General features: G+C 49.2%; 1 pseudogene; it reads right to left on the reverse strand.

Annotated features, from left to right (window-relative positions):
- Positions 1-10,000, reverse strand: part of LOC143289325 (uncharacterized) — an 18,065-nt pseudogene that overhangs the window by 7,426 nt on the left and 639 nt on the right.

A 10,000-nucleotide genomic window follows, 5' to 3' on the forward strand; every position in this document is an offset into this window, starting at 1 on the left:
TCTGTGTCCAATGCCATCTGTCTGTGTCACTGTGTCTGTGTGTTTGTCCCTTGCTCTGTGTCCAGTGCCATCTGTCTGTGTCACTGTCTGTCTGTTTGTCCCTTGCTCTGTGTCCAATGCCATCTGTCTGTGTCACTGTGTCTGTGTGTTTGTCTCTTGCTCTGTGTCCAATGCCATCTGTCTGTGTCACTGTCTGTGTGTTTGTCCCTTGCTCTGTGTCCAATGCCATCTGTCTGTGTCACTGTGTCTGTGTGTTTGTCTCTTGCTCTGTGTCCAATGCCATCTGTCTGTGTCACTGTCTGTCTGTTTGTCCCTTGCTCTGTGTCCAATGCCATCTGTCTGTGTCCCTGTCTGTGTGTTTGTCTCTTGCTCTGTGTCCAATGCCATCTGTCTGTGTCACTGTCTGTGTGTTTGTCCCTTGCTCTGTGTCCAATGCCATCTGTCTGTGTCACTGTCTGTGTGTTTGTCCCTTGCTCTGTGTCCAATGCCATCTGTCTGTGTCACTGTGTCTGTGTGTTTGTCCCTTGCTCTGTGTCCAATGCCATCTGTCTGTGTCTGTGTCACTGTCTGTGTGTTTGTCCCTTGCTCTGTGTCCAATGCCATCTGTCTGTGTCACTGTCTGTGTGTTTGTCCCTTGCTCTGTGTCCAATGCCATCTGTCTGTGTCACTGTGTATGTCTGTTTGTCCCTTGCTCTGTGTCCAATGCCATCTGTCTGTGTCACTGTCTGTGTGTTGTCCCTTGCTCTGTGTCCAATGCCATCTGTCTGTGTCACTGTCTGTGTGTTTTGTCCCTTGCTCTGTGTCCAATGCCATCTGTCTGTGTCACTGGGTCTGTGTGTTTGTCTCTTGCTCTGTGTCCAGTGCCATCTGTCTGTGTCACTGTCTGTGTGTTGTCCTTGCTCTGTGTCCAGTGCCATCTGTCTGTGTCACTGTCTGTGTGTTTGTCCCTTGCTCTGTGTCCAATGCCATCTGTCTGTGTCACTGTCTGTGTGTTTGTCTCTTGCTCTGTGTCCAAGCCATCTGTCTGTGTCACTGTCTGTGTGTTGTCCCTTGCTCTGTGTCCAGTGCCATCTGTCTGTGTCACTGTGTCTGTGTGTTTGTCCCTTGCTCTGTGTCCAATGCCATCTGTCTGTGTCACTGTGTCTGTGTGTTTGTCCCTTGCTCTGTGTCCAGTGCCACCTGTCTGTGTCCACTGTGTCTGTCTGTTGTCCCTTGCTCTGTGTCCAATGCCATCTGTCTGTGTCTGTGTCACTGCTGTGTGTTTGTCTCTTGCTCTATGTCCAATGCCATCTGTCTGTGTCACTGTGTCTGTGTGTTTGTCCCTTGCTCTGTGTCCAATGCCATCTGTCTGTGTCACTGTGTCTGTGTGTTTGTCCCTTGCTCTGTGTCCAATGCCATCTGTCTGTGTCACTGTCTGTGTGTTTGTCTCTTGCTCTGTGTCCAATGCCATCTGTCTGTGTCACTGTCTGTGTGTTTGTCCCTTGCTCTGTGTCCAATGCCATCTGTCTGTGTCACTGTCTGTGTGTTTGTCTCTTGCTCTGTGTCCAATGCCATCTGTCTGTGTCACTGTGTCTGTGTGTTTGTCCCTTGCTCTGTGTCCAATGCCATCTGTCTGTGTCACTGTGTCTGTCTGTTTGTCCCTTGCTCTGTGTCCAATGCCATCTGTCCTGTGTCACTGTCTGTGTGTTTGTCCCTTGCTCTGTGACCAATTGCCATCTGTCTGTGTCACTGTCTGTGTGTTTGGTCCCTTGCTCTGTGTCCAATGCCATCTGTCTGTGTCACTGTCTGTCTGTTTGTCCTTGCTCTGTGTCCAATGCCATCTGTCTGTGTCACTGTGTCTGTGTGTTTGTCCCTTGCTCTGTGTCCAATGCCATCTGTCTGTGTCACTGTGTCTGTGTGTTTGTCCCTTGCTCTGTGTCCAAGCCATCTGTCTGTGTCACTGTCTGTCTGTTTGTCCCTTGCTCTGTGTCCAATGCCATCTGTCTGTGGTCACTGTCTGTGTGTTTGTCCCTTGTTCTGTGTCCAATGCCATTATCTGTGTCACTGTGTCTGTGTGTTTGTCCCTTGCTCTGTGTCCAATGTCATATGTCTGTGTCACTGTCTGTGTGTTTGTCTCTTGCTCTGTGTCCAATGCCATCTGTCTGGTCACTGTGTCTGTGTTTTTGTCCCTTGCTCTGTGTCCAATGCCATCTGTCTGTGTCACTGTGTCTGTCTGTTTGTCCCTTGCTCTGTGTCCAATGCCATCTGATCTGTGTCACTGTGTCTGTGTGTTTGTCCCTTGCTCTGTGTCCAATGCCATCTGTCTGTGTCACAGTGTCTGTGTGTTTGTTCCCTTGCTCTGTGCCGATGTCATCTGTCAGTGTCACTGTGTCTGTGTGTTTGTCTCTTGCTCTGTGTCCAGTACCATCTGTCTGAGTCCCACTGTCTGTGTGTTTGTCCCTTGCTCCTGTGTCCGATGTCATCTGTCAGTGTCACTGTGTCTGTGTGTTTTGTCTCTTTGCCTGTGTCCAGTACCATCTGTCTGTGTCACTGTCGTGTGTTTGTCCCTTGCTCTGTGTCCAATGCCATCTGTCTGTGGTCACTGTGTCCGTGTGTTTGTCCCTTGCTCTCGTGTCCAATGCCATCTGTCTGTGTCACTGTCTGTGTGTTTGTCTCTTGCTCTGTGTCCAATGCCATCTGTCTGTGTCTCTGGTGTCTGTGTGTTTGTCCTTGCTCTTTTCCAGTCCACTTTTTGGTCTGTTCTGTGTGTTTGCCCTTGTCTTTCCCAAATCCACTGCTGTGTCACTGTTTTGTTTTTGCCTTGCCTTGTCCAATGCCACTGTCTGTTCACTGCTTCTTTTTCCCTTTCTTCCCCAATGCCATCTGCTGTTCACTGTCTGTCTGTTTGTCCCTTGCTCTTTCCAATGCATCTATCGTTCACGGCTGTGTTTTGCCCCTGCTCTTTCCCCAATCCATCTGTCTGGTCAGTGTCTGTGTGTTTGCCCCTGCCTTGTCCATCCACTGTTTTTCTGTGTCTTTGTTTGTCTTTGCTCTGTCCAAGCCATTTCTGTTCACTGCTCTGTCTGTGTTTGTCCCTTTCTTTTCCAATGCCATCGTCTGTCACGTCTTTGTTTGTTCTTGCTCTGTTCCGTGCCCTCTGTCTGTGTCACGGGCTTTTTTTTTCCCTTGCCTGTCCAATCCATCTGTCGTTCATGTCTTTTGGTTTGCCCTTCCCGTTCCCAATGCATCTTCTGTGGCACTGTTTGTTTTCCCTTTTTCCTTTTCCCAAGGCCATCTTCGGTCATGTGTATGTCTGTTTGCCCCTTCTCTGTGTCCAAGCCTCTTCTGTGTCACTTGTTTGTTTTTTCCTTTCCTTTCCAATCCATTTCCCTTTTCACTTTCTGGTTTTGCCCCTTCTTTTTCCAACCATCTGTCTTTCCTTTTCTGTTTTTGCCCCCTTGCCTTTTCCAAATCCCATTTTCTGTGTACGTTCTGGTTTGTCCTTCTCGTGCCCCAATGCCATCTTCTGTGTCACTGTGTCTTTTTTTTCCCTTTTTGTGCCAAGCCCTGCGTGTTTTTTTGTCTGTTTTTGCCCTTCTCGGGGCCAACCATTTTCGTGCACGTTCTTCGTGTTTGCCCCTTTCTCTGTTCCAACCTCTTCTTGTCCCTGGCCCTTTTTTTTTGTCCCTTGCTCTTTTCCCAAACCCATCTGTCTGTTCACTGTGTCTTTCTGTTTTCCCTTGCCTTGTCCATGCCATCGTCTTGTCACGTGCTTTTTTTTGTCCCTTCTCTTTCCAATCCATCTTCTGTGTCGCGTCTGGTGTTTTCTCTTCTCTGTGTCCAATCCCATCTGTCTGTTCACTGTGTTTTTTCCCCCTTGCTCGTTCCTACCTCTGCTGTGTCTTGTCACTGTCTGTGTGTTTTCTCTTGCTCTTGTCCAATCCATCTTCTTGTCACTTCTTCTTTTTGGCCCTTGTCGTTTCCAAGCACTGTCTGTGCACTGTGTCTGTGTTTTTTGCCCCTTGCTCTTTCCAATGCCATCTGTCGGTCACTGTTCTGTTTGCCCCCTTGCCTGTGTCCAAGCCATCTGTCTGTGCTTTTTGTCTTGTTTTCCCGCCTTGTGTCCAATTCCATCGTCTGTGTCACTGCTGTGTGTTTCCCTTCTCTGTTCCAAATCCCATCTGTCTTGTCATTCTGTGTTTTGTCCCTTCTCGGGCCCAAATCCTCGTCTTTTCACTGTTCTGTCTTTTGTCCCTTCTCGTTCCAATCCATCTGTCTTGCACTGTGTCTGGTTTTTGTCCCTTGCTCTGTGTCCAATGCCACTGTTTGTCACTGTCTGTGTGTTTTCCCTTTTCTTCCAACCATCTGCTTCACGTCTTTTTTTTTCCCTTGCTCGGTCCAATCCCTTTTGGGGACTGTGCGTTCCCTTGCCTTGTCCAATGCATCTTCTTTTCACGTGTCTGGGGTTTTTGTCCTTGCTCTTTTCCAATCCATCTGTCTGTTCGCTGTCTTGTTTTGTCCTTCCTCGGTCCAATCCATCTGTCGGGCACGGGTTTTTTGCCCTTGCCTTTCCAATACCATCTGTCTGTGTTTTGTTCACGGTCGTGTTTTGTCTCTTGCCTGTGCCCAATGCCACTGTGTGTCACGTTGCTTGTTTTCCCTTCTTTTCCCAACCACTGTCTTTGTCACTGTGTCTGCTGTGTTTGCCCCCTTCCTTTGCCCAACCCATCTTGGGGTTCCGCTTCTGTTTGCCCCTGCTCTTTTCCCAAATGCCATCTTCTGTTCATTTGGTCTGTTGTTTGCCCTTTTCCCTTTTTTCCAAAATCCCACTTCTTGTCACTCGGGGTTTTTTTCCCTTCTTTTCCAATCCATCTTCTTGACGTCTGTTTTTTGTCCCTTGCCTTGTCCAATCCATTTTTCTGTGCCACTGTGTCTTTTGTTTGTCCCTTCTCGTGCCATACCATCTTCTGTGCTGTATCACTGTCTTGTTTTTGCCTTGCCTTGTCAATGCCATCTTCGTGTCACGTTTTGGGTGTTTGTCCTTGCCTGTGCCATGCCATCTTTGGTCACGGTCTGTTTTTTTGCCTTTTCTCGTGTCCAATCCCTCTGTCTGGTCCGTCTGTGTTTTTCCCCTTTCTTTCCCCAATGCCATCGTCGTGCACTTTGTCTGTGTTTTTTTCCCTTCTCTGGCCAATGCCTCTGTCGGTCATTTTCTTTTTTTCCCCTTGCCTTGCCAATGCCACTTCTTTCACTGTGTCTGTGTTTTCCCTTGCTCGGCCCAAAGCCATTTTCTTTTCTTTTTGTCTGTTGTTCCCCCTTGTTTTTTTTTCCCCAAGCCATCTGTCTTGTCCTTGTCTTCTGTTTTTCCCTTCTTGCCCAAATGCCACGTCTTGTCACTGTGCTGTCTTTTTGGCCCCTTGCTCTTTTCCCAATCCATTTTCTGTGTCACGTTCTGCTTTGTCCCTTGCTCTGTGCCCAGTGCCATCTGTCGGTCACGTGTTGTTGTTGCCCCTTCTCTGTGCCCCATCCATGTCTTTCCTGTCCGGGTTTGTTTCTTGCTCTTTTCCCAACCCATCTTCTTTCACTGGTGTTTGCCCCTTGCTCTTTTCCCAATCCCATCTTCGGTCGTGCACTGCTGTGTGTTTGTCTCTTGCTCTTTCCAATCCCCACTGTCTTTTCACTTGTCTGTCTTGTTTGCCCTTTGCTCTTGTCCAATGCCTCGTCTGTGTCCTGTTCTGTGTTTTTTGCCCCTTCTCTTTCCAAGCCACTTCTTTTCACTTCTGTCTGTTGTCCCTTTCCGGGTGCCCAAATGCCATCTTTGTTCCTTGTTGTGGGTTGTCCCTTCTCTTTTCCAACCCATTTTCTGTTCTTTTTGTCTTTTTTTCCCCTTTCCCCTTGTTCCAATCCCATCTGTCGGGTTCACTGTTTGGTTTGTCCCTTGCCTGGTCCAATGCCTCTTCTGTTCACTTTTTTTCTTTTGCCCCCCTTGCTCTGTGTCCAAATCCCCCTGTCTGTGCATGTGTCTGTGTTTTTTCCCTTGCTCTGTGTCCAATGCCATCCCCTGTGTCACTGCTGGTGTTTTCCCTTGGTCGTTCCAATGCCACTGCGTTTCACTGCTGTGTGTTTGTTCCCTTGCTCTGGTCCAATGCCACTGTTTGTACGTGCCGCCCCCCTTTTGCTCTTGTCCAATGCCTCGTCTTTCACGGGTTCTGGTTTTTTTCCCCTTCTCTTGTCCAATGCCATCTGTCTGTTCGCTGTCTGGGTGTTTGTCTCTTCCTCTGTGTCCAATGCCATCTGTCTGTGTCACTGTGTGTTTGGGTCCCTTGCTCTGTGTCCAATACCATCTGTCTGTGTCTGTGCACTGTCTGTGTGTTGTCTCTTGGCTCTGAGGTCCAATGCCATCTGTCTGTGTCACTGTGTCTGTCTGTGTTTGTCCCTGCTCTGTGTCCAATGCATCTGGGTCTGTGTCACTGTGTCTGTCTGTGTTTGGTCCTTGCTCTGTGTCCAATGCCATCTGGTCTGTGCACTGTCTGTGTGTTTGTCCCTTGCTCTGTGTCCAATGCCATCTGTCTGGGTCACTGTGTCGGTCTGTTTGTCTCTTGCTCTGTGTCCAATGCCATCTGTCTGTGTCCACTGTCTGTGTGTTTGTCCCTTGCTCTGGTCCAATGCCATCTGTCTGTGTCACTGTCTGTGTGTTTGTCCCTTGCTCTGTGTCCAATGCCATCTGTCTGTGTCACTGTGTCTGTGTGTTTGTCCCTTGCTTCTGTGTCCAGTACCATCTGTCTGTGTCTGTATCACTGTCTGGGTGTTTGTCTCTTGCTCTGTGTCCAAATCCATCTGTCGTGTCACGGTCTGTGTGTTTGTCTCTTGCTCTGTGTCCAATGCATCTGTCTGTGTCACTGTGTCTGTGTGTTTGTCCCTTGCTCTGTGTCCAATGCCCTCTGTCTGTGTCACTGTCTGTGTGTTTTCCCGTGTCTGCTCTGTGTCCAATGCCATCTGTCTGTGTCACTGTGTCTGTGTTTTTGTCCCTTGCTCTGTTTCCAATGCATCTGTCTGTGTCACTGTCGGTGTGTTTGTCCCTTCGCTGTGTCCAATGCCATCTGTCTGTGTCTGTGTCACTGTCTGGGTGTTTGTCCCTTGCTCTGTGTCCAATGCCATCTGTCTGTGTCACTGTGTCTGTGTGTTTGTCCCTTGCTCTGTGTCCAGTGCCATCTGTCTGTGTCACTGTCTGTCTGTTTGTCCCTTGCTCTGTGTCCAATGCCATCTGTCTGTGTCACTGTGTCTGTGTGTTTGTCCCTTGCTCTGTGTCCAGTGCCATCTGTCTCTGTCACTGTCTGTCTGTTTGTCCCTTGCTCTGTGTCCAATGCCATCTGTCTGTGTCACTGTTGTCTGTTGTTTGTCCCTTGCTCTGTGTCCAATGCCATCTGTCTGTGTCACTGTCTGTGTGTTTGTCCCTTGCTCTGTGTCCAATGCATCTGTCTGTGTTCACTGTGTCTGTGTGTTTGTCCCTTGCTCTGTGTCCAGTGCCATCTGTCTGTGTTCACTGTGTCTGTCTGTTGTCCTTGCTCTGTGTCCAATGCCATCTGTCTGTGTCACTGTCTGTGTGTTTGTCCCTTGGCTCTGTGTCCAATGCCATCTGTCTGTGTCACTGTGTCTGTGTGTTTGTCCCTGCTCGTGTGTCCAGTGCCATCTGTCTGTGTCACTGTGTCTGTCCTGTTTGTCCCTTGCTCTGTGTCCAATGCCATCTGTCTGGTCACTGTGTCTGGTTGTTTGTCCCTTGCTCTGTGTCCAATGCCATCTGTCTGTGTCGCTGTCTGTGTGTTTGTCTCTTGCTCGTGTCCAATGCCATCTGTCTGTGTCACTGTGTGTTTGTCCCTTGCTCTGTGTCCAATACCATCTGTCTGTGTCTGTGTCACTGTCTTGGGTGTTTGGTCTCTTGCTCTGTGTCCAATGCCATCTGTCTGTGTCACTGTGTCTGGTCTGTGTTGTGTCCCTTGCTCTGTGTCCAATGCCATCTGTCTGTGTCACTGTGTCTGTCTGTGTTTTGTCCCTGGCTCTGTGTCCAACGCCATCTGTCTGTTTCACTGTCTGTCTGTTTGTCCCTTGCTCTGTGTCCAATGCCATCTGTCTGTGTCACTGTCTGTGTGTTTGCTCTTGCTCTGTGTCCAATGCCATCGGTCTGTGTCACTGTCTGTGTGTTTGTCCCTTGCTCTGTGTCCAATGCGCATCTGTCTGTGTCACTGTCTGTGTGTTTGTCCCTTGCTCTGTGTCCAATGCCATCTGTCTGTGTCACTGGTGTCTGTGTGTTTGTCCCTTGCTCTGTGTCCCAGTACCATCTTCTGTGTGCTGTATCACTGTCTGTGTGTTTGTCTCTTGCTCTGTGTCCAATGCTATCTGTCTGTGTCACTGTCTGTGTTTTTGTCTCTTGCTCTGTGTCCATGCCATCTGTCTGTGTCACTGTGTCTGTGTGTTTGTCCCTTGCTCTGTGTCCAATGCCCTCTGTCTGTGTCACTGTCGGTGTGTTTGTCCCTTGCTCTGTGTCCAATGCCATCTGTCTGTGTCCACTGTGTCTGTGTGTTGTGTCCCTTGCTCTGTTCTCCAATGCCATCTGTCTGTGTCACTGTCTGTGTGTTTGTCCCTTGCTCTGTGTCCAATGCCATCTGTCTGTGTCTTGTCACTGTCTGTGTGTTTGTCCCTTGCTCTGTGTCCCAATGCCATCTGTCTGTGTCACTGTGTCTGTGTGTCTGTCCCTTGCTCTGTGTCCAGTGCCATCTGTCTGTGTCACTGTCTGTCTGTTTGTCCCTTGCTCTGTGTCCAATGCCATCTGTCTGTGTCACTGTGTCTGTGTGTTTGTCCCTTGCTCTGTGTCCAGTGCCATCTGTCTCTGTCACTGTCTGTCTGTTTGTCCCTTGCTCTGTGTCCAATGCCATCTGTCTGTGTCACTGTGTCTGTGTGTTTGTCCCTTGCTCTGTGTCCAATGCCATCTGTCTGTGTCACTGTCTGTGTGTTTGTCCTTGCTCTGTGTCCAATGCCCATCTGTCCTGTGTCACAGTGTCTGTGTGTTTGTCCCTTGCTCTGTGTCCAATGCCATCTGTCTGTGTGACTGTGTCTGTGTGTTTGTCCCATGCTCTGTGTCCAATGCCATCTGTCTTGTGTCACTGTGTCCTGTGTTTGTCCCTTGCTCTGTGTCCAATGCCATCTGGTCTGTGTCACTGTGTCTGTGTTTGTCCTTGCTCTGTGTCCAATGCCATCTGTCTGTGTCACTGTGTCTGTGTTTGTCCCTTGCTCTGTGTCCAATGCCATCTGTCTGTGTCACTGTGTCTTGTTGTTGTCCTTGCTCTGTGTCCAATGCCCATCTGTCTGTGTCACTGTGTCTGTGTGTTTGTCCCTTGCTCTGTGTCCAATGCCATCTTCTGTGTCACTGTGTCTGTCTGTTTGTCTCTTGCTCTGTGTCCAATGCCATCTGTCTGTGTCACTGTCTGTGTGTTTGTCCCTTGCTCTGTGTCCAATGCCATCTGTCTGTGTAACTGTGTCTGTGTGTTTGGTCCCCTTGCTCTGTGTCCAGTGCCATCTGTCTGTGTCTGTGTCTGTGTGTTTGTCCCTTGCTCTGTGCCAATGCCATCTGTCTGTGTCACTGTCTGCTTGTTTCGCTGCTCTGTGTCAATGCCATCTATCGGTGTCACTGTCTGTGTGTTTGTCCCTTGCTCTGTGTCCAATGCCATCTGTCTGTGTCACTGTGTCCTGTCTGTTTGTCCCTTGCTCTGTGTCCATATGCCATCTGTCTGTGTCACTGTTCTGTGTGTTTGTCTCTTGCTCTGTGTCCAATGCATCTGTCTGTGTCACTGTCTGTGTGTTTGTCCCTTGCTCTGTGTCCAATGCCATCTGTCTGTGTCACTGTCTGTGTGTTTGTCCCTTGCTCTGTGGCCAATGCCATCTGTCTGTGTCACTGTCTGTGTTGTCCCATGCTCTGTGTCCCTATGCCCTCTGTCTGTCTGTGTCTGTGTGTTTGTCCCTTGCTCTG

This window comes from Babylonia areolata, chromosome 13 (genome assembly GCF_041734735.1).
Source record: "Babylonia areolata isolate BAREFJ2019XMU chromosome 13, ASM4173473v1, whole genome shotgun sequence".
Classification (NCBI taxonomy): Eukaryota; Metazoa; Mollusca; class Gastropoda; order Neogastropoda; family Buccinidae; genus Babylonia; species Babylonia areolata.